This window comes from Trachurus trachurus (assembly GCF_905171665.1).
Source record: "Trachurus trachurus genome assembly, chromosome: 6".
Taxonomy (NCBI): Eukaryota; Metazoa; Chordata; class Actinopteri; order Carangiformes; family Carangidae; genus Trachurus; species Trachurus trachurus.
Genome location: NC_139897.1, coordinates 24,867,714 through 24,877,718, shown reverse-complemented (window position 1 = coordinate 24,877,718; position 10,005 = coordinate 24,867,714).

Here is a 10,005-nt window from a genome sequence, read left to right as displayed (position 1 = left end):
ACAATCCCTATGAGAGAGATTTTTATGCAGTGTTCTACAGTACATTGTAGATTTGTAGCATTCTGAAACTGATAATTGTAATGATCTCTCTTGTTATTGCACTGTACTTGAGAGCCACATGATTGTCAAATGGATAATAGAAATCCTTTAAGGACGAGTGAGAGAGTGAGTTGATATTGATGAATTAAGGGGGGGCCAGGATCATTGGTTCCCTCTGTGGCCAATCTAGACGAGCTAATGGACTCTTTGCTCTAGTGCCAACAGAGTGTTTTCAATCTTCTCATTAGCCGGAAAGAGAATAATTCAATTATGATAATTAATAATAATGACAATAATTACGTTTCCCAAAAAGTTATGAAATGATCTGAGGATGAGGGAGGTTTGAGTTTATGGACTCACAGATATGAAAATCAGAATAGAGGCCACACAGCACAAGAGAGGAGCAGATATTGATTTTTAATAGAACGGGGTGAAAACTGACAGGGAAAACTTCACTCCTTAGCAGATTGACTGACAACTGCATTAGACAATTGAGTGTCGAGAATCTTAAATCATACCCTGAGTGACCTCGGCTCCTCGCTGCCAGTGAGATATTTTTAAATCCTGGGGAAAACATCAATGAATCATCATCAAGTGAAACAGAAGATAACAGCAGTCACATCTGCTTCCTGCCTAATTGAAACAGACGCAGCGCCTAATTTATACCACACCGAGAAGGACTGAGATGGCCAGGACTTTCATTGGTGTTTTTTATTGAATTAAAAAGCCAGAGTGGGAGAGTGATTCAGATGAAATTATGCACCAAACTGACTCTTCTTCTCTGTGTTTTCTCTCTCTCAGATAATAACGAGCAAATGACATTTTGCCACACAGCTCTTTGTATTTCATTATCCAGAGTCATGCTGTCTCACTCGTACTTTTTGCACAACTCAAAGCTATAAAAAATTGTCATTTTGCTGAAGGCACATGGGAAAAATCAACCCACTATGAGAGTGATGAATTCCTATACAAAATATTTTTCAAATTTGTTCTGGATTGAGAGAAATTAATATTGAGTTCTGCTGCATAATTTTTTGCATGACGTCCCCGCTGGCGTGCACAAAAATCATCGTCTGTGTTTGATTTAGTGCATGATCTTTTCTAGGGCAGTCATTTTAATAGCCAAGGGTGCAAAGTAATACCAGAAATATGATTCTCATCGCCATCCGGCAAGCTTTTATAATCAATAAAGGAGGATGGGTTTTATATGAAAATGGAAATTCCTGTCAGATTTAATTTAGTGCACTTTCTGATGGTTTAATAGCCTACTTGGTCTGGACTTGTCAGGTTTTTTTCCCCCCACATAGTTAAAAGAAAAAAGAAACATTTCTCAAGTCAAACAACAAAGTCCGCAAAGAAAAGTAAAGTTTAATAAGGTAGCAAAATATATTCAGGCATATTTTTGCTTGTGTAGTGTTGCAGAATATTGGATTTGAAATGAAATTGTGATTATGGGGTAAAAGTGCTGCCTCAGCTTTAATTTCACTGCCACAACAATATTAAAGGGTCCATCCGTCTATAGGTTTCAAGAAGTTATTGCTCACAAGAAACCTTTCAATACTTTAAAGATTTTTTACTTGTAAAGCTTGCAAACAGGAAGACTAAGAAGAGTGTGAGATATCAAATACAATAGGAAACACAGTCAGCACCCTGGACAAGAAGCTGCAAGAATGCTGGAAACATCAGATTTGTATTTGTTTGTTTGTTTGTTTGTTTGGAACTGTAAATGATGTTATTTTTAGATGCATATCTCAAAGCTGCAGCACACACATCCTTTTCAAAGATGCTTATCCATTTATCTACTCCACAATTAGCTAGGGCAGAACCACACTTTATTCAGGGTGCCAAGTCTACTTAAAAAAAAAAAAAAAAAAGATTATATAAGAAAATGTACTTTTAACAGTAAAGATCAACACAACTAACAAAGCTCAATTTATAACTTTGTAAACAAACTGTATCATCACCCGAAAGTGGGGAAAACTTACTGACAGATATTAAACTTATGGGCACCCCCACACTCATGGTATAACCCATGACATCATCAAGAGTATAGGCCTAAATCAGGTAAGTGTTGACACACCTTTCAGGTAACTGAGCTCCTGCAGTATGGTGAGTACAGAGGATCAATAATATCCAGATTTAGCACAACTGTATTTGACTGACCAACAAATTTTGATGGCAACTGCATAAACAGCAATGGTGACCACAAGATGAAGTGTAAAACGTCACATGAGGTTTGTGTTTTCATGTAAACACACTCATGCAGCTTCTCCATAGTGCTGCTTGCAGCTAACTTTAGCATCTAAAACATGCTATGTTAGTGACAATGCTCTGCTTAGGTCACCATTGACTTTATATTAGCAGTTAGTAGCATATCACTGGCACTGAGCTCAATACTAGCACTGTGGAAAAAATTTGTGAATGGAAAATTTTACACTAACTTTTTGGACTTTATAAAGATAGGTTTAGCTCCTCCTCCCAACCTTTTTGTTATAAAGCCAGATTTCCTGTAGCTGCTAAACCTTGAGCTACATAACAGTGCTAATAACTTTTTTTTTTTAACCTATCCCCATTAGCAGATGCTGTAGCATTCAGCTTATCTTCCTGGGTTCCCCACGAAATATACAAAAGCATACATAGGCTACCGTACATATTAGCATTCAATGTAGGCTACTAAAACCCATAGACTGTAAAAAGAATGGACGTAGCGTCCGTGACGTCACCCATTGGTTTGGAGGAGTCTGTTTTGTGCCGCTACTACGGGGGTTTGAGCCGCGCCATGTTGGATTCTACTTGCCATATTTGGAGCGGTGCGGCCGTTGGCCGGCCGAGAGCCCGCCCACTGGCCTCGTAGCAGCGGTCGCCGGACCTGTCACTCAACGGTTCTGCTTCCTAATTGGCCAGAACTTTAAACCTAATAACAGTAAAACGGTAGAGTTTTAAAAAAATTCACCCCCCTCAGAGTGTGTGCGGGGGTAGAAACTATCTGTTGAGACCAAAAAAATAGAATGTACCAGGATGTAAATATGTTTTTTTAAGCTGTAAAATCGGCTATTTTAACATGGGGCTCAATTGGAGTTGCTCCCTTCTGGAGCCAGCCCCCAGCGACAGCCGAGGGGATTGCAGCTTTTTGAATGCGGAAGTGAGCTTCACTTCTCAGACCCACAACTGCCCCCTTGCTAAAACCATAGACTGTAAAAAGAATGGACGTAGCGTCCGTGACGTCACCCATTGGTTTGGGGGAGTCTGTTTTGTGCCGCTACTACGGGGGTTTGAGCCGCGCCATGTTGGATTCTACTTGCCATATTTGGAGCGGTGCGGCCGTTGGCCGGCCGAGAGCCCGCCCACTGGCCTCGTAACAGCGGTCGCCGGACCTGTCACTCAACGGTTCTGCGCCCTAATTGGCCAGAGCTTTAAACCTAATAATAGTAAAACTGTAGAGTTTTAAAAAAATTCACCCCCCTCAGAGTGTGTGCGGGGGTAGAAACTATCGATTGAGACCAAAAAAATAAAATGTACCAGGCTGTAAATATGTTTTTTTAAGCTGTAAAATCGGCTATTTTAACATGGGGCTCGATTGGAGTTGCTCCCTTCTGGAGCCAGCCCCCAGCGACAGCCGGGGGGATTGCAGCTTTTTGAACGCGGAAGTGAGCTTCACTTCTCAGACCGACAACTGCCCCCTTGATAAAAACCTAAAAGGGTTGAGTTAATCCATCAACCATTAGTAAAAAAAAAAAAAAAAAAACATAAAACAATTAAAGAGAAATTAACTTAACCAAAAGCTACTAAACTGTTCTAGTTTTCTCTTTATAAACTTAAAGGGACAACGAGGAGTTTCTATTTGGTTATAAAAAAAAGTCTCACGTTAATGTGGATGAATCTACGCTACCCAAACTTGTTAATGGGCCCATTTTTGATAAATATATCGTTTTTTCTCTATCGTTATTTTGTTATTATTAGTGGTGGTGGAAATGCTGGTCGAGCCGACCAGTGTTTCTTTACTTTCGGTTTCGCGGCGAGTTATGAGAATAACGCCGCAGAATCGCCGTTTATGGTCGGAACTACGACAGTAGCCTATGTGATCGTCTTTGAACCTCTGACTTTAATTATTGATGAATGAAAACATGAGTCCGTCTTGCGCCGGTCAAAGAATTTTACGGTGCGCGCGGAGGCTCATAAATGTAGGTGTGAAAACGCTTCGCTTTTCCAAAACACCTCGTTGTCCCTTTAAAGATAAAGAACATGCCAGTATTATCTATGATACTAAAATATATGAGGTTTGTCTTCGCTAAATCTAAATTTTGAACATGATACTAGGCTATATGTCAAGCATCAGCTGCTAAAGATCTAATCATTGGTGATTAGCATTGATAGGGACTTCCAAAGGTGACATCTTTCCTTCTGTATTTAGACTGTCTCTAGAAAATCAACCATGAGGCTCTGATGTTCATACTTTGGCACAAAGAAATGCTGACATGTGTTATGTGCACTCCTACCAGTGACGGTTATATTTCCTTTGGATGGGATGACACACTGCTGATATTGGGGCCCACACTTCCTGCTCAAATGGAGCACACAACCACCAGAAGAAGTTCAGTTACAGTCTGGTTCAAAGATATTAGATTACATGGGTTGTTGCCTCTTTTCTTTCTTCTTCTTTTTTAACCTAGCTACTTTGGAGATTTGATTGAAACTGTTTCTTGGTTGTTAAAATTAGAGGGGAAGTATTGGTGGGAGGTAAATGTCTGAACGGAGTTAATGAATGATTGTTTTGAGGATGTTTTTCCTGCATTTCAGTAGTTTTCATGAACTCGACTCATGCAAAACCAGCCTAAAACTAAATCCTACATAAATATATAGAGATGAACTGAACCAGGGATGTGATGAGAATGAAAGCTCCTATTCTCTTCCTGTGTTTCCATCTCATTTGTGCATTCCCCATCCCAAGCAGCAGAACATAAAAAGGACTGCCCCTGGCAATAAATCAAACCAACCTCATGGCCCTCTCTCTGCTGCTGTCTGCCCTTCTTTCTTTTTCTCATTCTCTCACTCTTTCCTACTGTCTCTCTCTCTCTCTGTGTGTCTGAAGTGGAACAGGTGATCCACCTTGTGGTTGGACAAGGACACTGCACCACCACACCCACTGATCAGATCAGTGCTGAGTGCAGGACAAGAAGCCAAACACCAGACAACACATGTCATGTATAGATGAGATGATGCAGTAACAGACTGCAGAGGATCCAGGAGCGTCTTCTTCTTCTTCTTTTTCTTCTCTCTATCTTTTTTCCAGCATTGCATGTATTTCATCAGATGGCAAGATAGTGTCCATGCTACTAAACACACATAACACACACTCTCCACACACCAAAAAGGATATTTATAGCGCTCTAGCACCAGCCTGTTGCTAGGATACCAGCCAGGTCACTATTCTCAGACATGCAGTTTAGCTTTGTTTACAAAAATTAGTATGTTCAGTATGGTTTCGCCTGACACACACACACACACACACACACACACACACACACACACACACACACACACACACACACACACACACACACACACACACACACACACACTCCTGAGCCTCTGAGGGGAACACTTTGACCTCCGAGCTGACAGTCAGTAACCATGGCATGGAGGATGTTGGACGAGGAATTGCTGGGGGAGAAAAAGAAGAAAAAAAAAGGGGGGAGAAGATGCTGACGGTTTTTATTTCACGGTCTGACAGTGTCTGGTTGCTACAGCAACTGGTCCAGGCCTCTCAGGAGCATCACATCACTTCAGCAGCAGAGAGGGTTGTGCATGTGGTAGTTGGTAGTTGGTAGTTGGTAGTTGGGTAAACCAGCCAGCAGCAGCAGCTCCTCATGGGGGGAAAGGAAGCCGCTGTGTCGCCCTCTACTGGTGGAGAGAGGGAACAGCAAGATACATCTGATTTTAGTTTATACTGTATAGAGAAACTACTTTTTTTTATTAATGGAAAGAGTTTGGGTTTAGTTTGTAGTGTTTTCAACATTTCTATTACAAAAATCCCTAGAGGTCTGATTTTATTAATCTTAGTTTAATCCAATTCGCTTTAATCCAAATCCTTGTTAATCTGTTAAAAAAAAACAAAAAAAACAGCTGTTTTGTTTGGCTGTCAGGGGGGAGTCATTCTTTATCTGACAAATTAGTGTTAAAGGATAAAGTAGTGATAGTTGGGAGGACGGGTGTGTATATCCAGTTTATTTTAAGATGCAAAAAGTAATAGATAAAATTTGATGTCTTCATCAAAATCCAATGAGCTATAAAAATAAAAAAAAGATGGCGGGCGCAGCCAGGCCAGGTTCTGGCTGGACAGGTTGACTACTTAACATCAGTCCAGGGACAGATGTAAAAAAGCCTTTTGGCTAATTCTGGCATGTTTACATTTGTTTAAATGTTTTATTAATGTGCATTGTCCCTGATTATTAAACCTTTAAATAAAAATAAAATGATGCTGAATGTCTCAGACAGGACAGGATAGTCAGATACTACTAGAGATGAATGTATAAGTATTTGTTGAACTATGGGACATGTAGTGGTTTAATGTTTCCACTGGAGGGTGCAAAAGTCACACAAAGTTTTCAAAGTCTACACCCAAGTTTGTGTTTTATAATGGGGTGTAATGTACAGTATAATGTTATTTGTAAGAAAAATAAACATCTTAATGGCTTTTATTTATGGCCTTTGTTATGTGTTAAATGCTGTGAGTGCATGTAAGTTAATTGAACTTCATTAAATTAGTACTTCCATTGACTTAATTTAGTGTAAAATCTATTTTTTGCTTTTTAATACAGTGAAGAAATGCATGAACTTTCAGTTTCACATAATGTTATTGCAGAATGTTGTTGATGGCACATACTGTACACAAGATAAAAATACTTTAAACACTCTCGCATGTGCAGGAATATATCATGTTCAGTTAAAGATAGTCTTAATCTAAGTAGTAGGCCTGTTAGGATTACTTGGCCTCATGCTACCCTGGATCATCATTTTGGTTTGACACGTGTGTGCGTGTGTGTGTGTGTGTGTAGATCTCAGGGGACGAAGACAACAGGCATGTCTGTAGATGAGAGCATTGCAGGGTCACCACGGTCGGTGATCCCCCTTTAATACTGGATATCCGTTCAGCAACAGTTTGATTTGTTTCCAACTTTTACAACAACTTTATTGCCGCGAAATGAACTCAATCCAAACGCAGCTCTGTGATAAACTAATATTAGACACAATGTGCACGGAGAAACTTTACGTATCGCTGGTTTGTTGCCATTTGTGTGTTGTCTGTTGTTTATTTTGTTGTTGTCATGAGGAGTAGAGGACCCCACCCTCCCCCTCCCCATCCCTCCCTCCCTCCTCCACCCCCCCTCTGGTCTTTCTCAGGCAAGCAGCAGCAGACAGACAAACAGACAAGCAGACAGACAGACTGGCTGACCGTAACATTGTAACCGATATACTAAAATACTGGACCATGCGCCTTTTCCAAATTTGTCTTTCAGCCACGGGATCCCGCCGTCTGAACAGGAATAAACACACACACACACATGCAGACGACTCCCCCTGCTCTATACTGTACGCCCGTGTGTGTGTGTGTGTGTGTGTGTGTGTTAGCGATGCAGGGATGTCTGGGTGAGGAAGGAGGTTGATTCTCAGTCGCTGATGTAACCAGACTGGCAGAGTTGGGTCACTGAGCCCACGTGCAGCTCGCTGTATGGAGCCGCGGGGTGATCCTGTCTCCTGCTAATGGTCATTTAATTCACGGGGAGTGCTGTTACAGTAACTCTTTGTTGTTGTTGTTTGGAGGTTTCACTGAGCAACACACATGGTGATGATGAACATTTACAGACCAACTTTTTTCACTCTTATCCTTCGTCTTGTGTTAGCTTTCTACTGCCATATGGTGTTCTAAATCAGCTGTAAAATACACTAAAAACATTTTTTCATCCAATTTTTGTTTTTCTTCTCTTACTATAGTTACATTGTCAGGCTTCCTTATCCATGGAAATACTGGTTTTAATATTTTTGGTGTGGACCCCAGGGCCTTTTTTTTTGTCAGTCTACCCCTTGGCTTCAATTGAACCTTCCTCTTGTCAGCTTTCCGCCACCATCTATGGTGTTAGGGTCAGGGTTTTGACCCGAGTCTTAAATCAGCTGTAAAACACACTAAAACAATTATTTATCATCCCATTTGTTTCTCATCTCTTGGTTACATTGTCAGGTTTCCTTATCCATGAAAAGGTTGGTTTTGCACTTATGATTTCAGTTTGAACTCTCATTATTGTTCTTAACACCTCAAATGTCATAATTTTAACCAGAGCATTTTAGAATTTTGTGAAACTTTTTTTTTTCGTTTTATTTTGTTTAAATTGAGGTTCCTGACAAAGTCAAAAAGCCTTGATGCTATAAACAAATGTATGTGGTACTTGTATGCATTTAAAACCTGAAAACGGGTCACCGGTGACCCGAACACCTGAGAACTTTTTTCCCTCTTAACAGCACAGAAAAGCAGAGAATGAAATATTAAGATGTTGTATTGAGGATGTTTTTGAAATACCCCCCCCTCTCCCTCCTCATGCATGATGTATTTATTTTTTTGCAGTGAAAGCAGAAATGATTGTGTATAGACACGTCAGATGGCACTTTTCCAGTGTTGGTTTCTCTGTCAGAGTTACAAACAGTCGAGAAAAACTTGCTAAACACCTGATTTTCTGTGCTACAGCGTTGTGTTTGAACATTATTGAGGAGGAAGAGGAGATGACAGGCCAGGTAGCCGAGCGCAGACAGAGAGACAGATGAGGCGTCGTCGTCTTGTTCATCTTCTTGCTCACTCTCCTTTTGTATAAACACATCAAGGAGGTGAATTGAGAACGGCATCACGACTCTTCTACAAACACGCACACACAGATTGTCAGCTGTGTGTCAGTGTAGCATCATTAGCTTTGCTGTGTTTCCCGTGTTATTGATGCGTTTTAAATATTTATCAGGCCACTTCCACCTCAGCAGCAGCAGCATCTTCTTCTCAGCCAGAAAACAAAGCCAAGATATTTCTGTTGTGTCCTTGAATAACAATGAGGAACAACCGGGACAAAACAAATCGACGGCAGATGGGACAGTTTTTCTCTGGTTGTAGTCTTAAAGGGGGTTTTTGACCTCATGTCCCAGGGATTGTTTGTAAACTTTAATCTAAATCTAACACATGGCAAGTTACTGCTCACTGGTGCAACCAAAGGTGTTATACCAAAGTGGTAATTTAATGTTAGAACAGCATTTGAGGGATTAACCTTTATGATATTATTATTGATTAATCAGTTTAAATCTGAATACAGATGTTCATATTTACTTTTCAGTGCAAACATAAATTGATGTGTAGTTCAAATTCAGTGTCCTTTAGAGTCAGGATTTTCACAGAGGAGACAAAATGACAAAATGACCCAAAACAAAAATGAAAGACAGTTAAAGTTTAAATCTGCGTGCAACAACAAGGGAGGTTATGTAAGGGACGGGCTGTATAAATGTTTTGGTGGTGACAAAAACAAGTCATGTGATGTTGGATGTGTTTTGATCTTCCAGTGTGTGTGTGTTAGTGTGAAGGATGGGAAACAAGAGACACAAAATGAGGCAGAAAAACAACATGATAAGGTGAAAGAAAAACAAGGTCAAGCTGCAGTGCTCAAAACTGTTCATTTCACACACTGATGTTTTAGCATTTAGCGTGTTCGCAGTCTGTGGGAATGCTAACACATCACCTTAGACGTTAGACTGTGAACATGCCGGTGTGTTCGCATATTAATCCACCTGGCTAAAGATGTTGTGCTACTATCATGCTAAAACACCAACCTACTTGTAAACATACTTTAAATGCTTTAACATCAGTCAGTGAATAGGTTTGAACATATTAGCATGATTATGTGCTATGTATGTATGTCACTATTTGCTGAGACCTGTCTT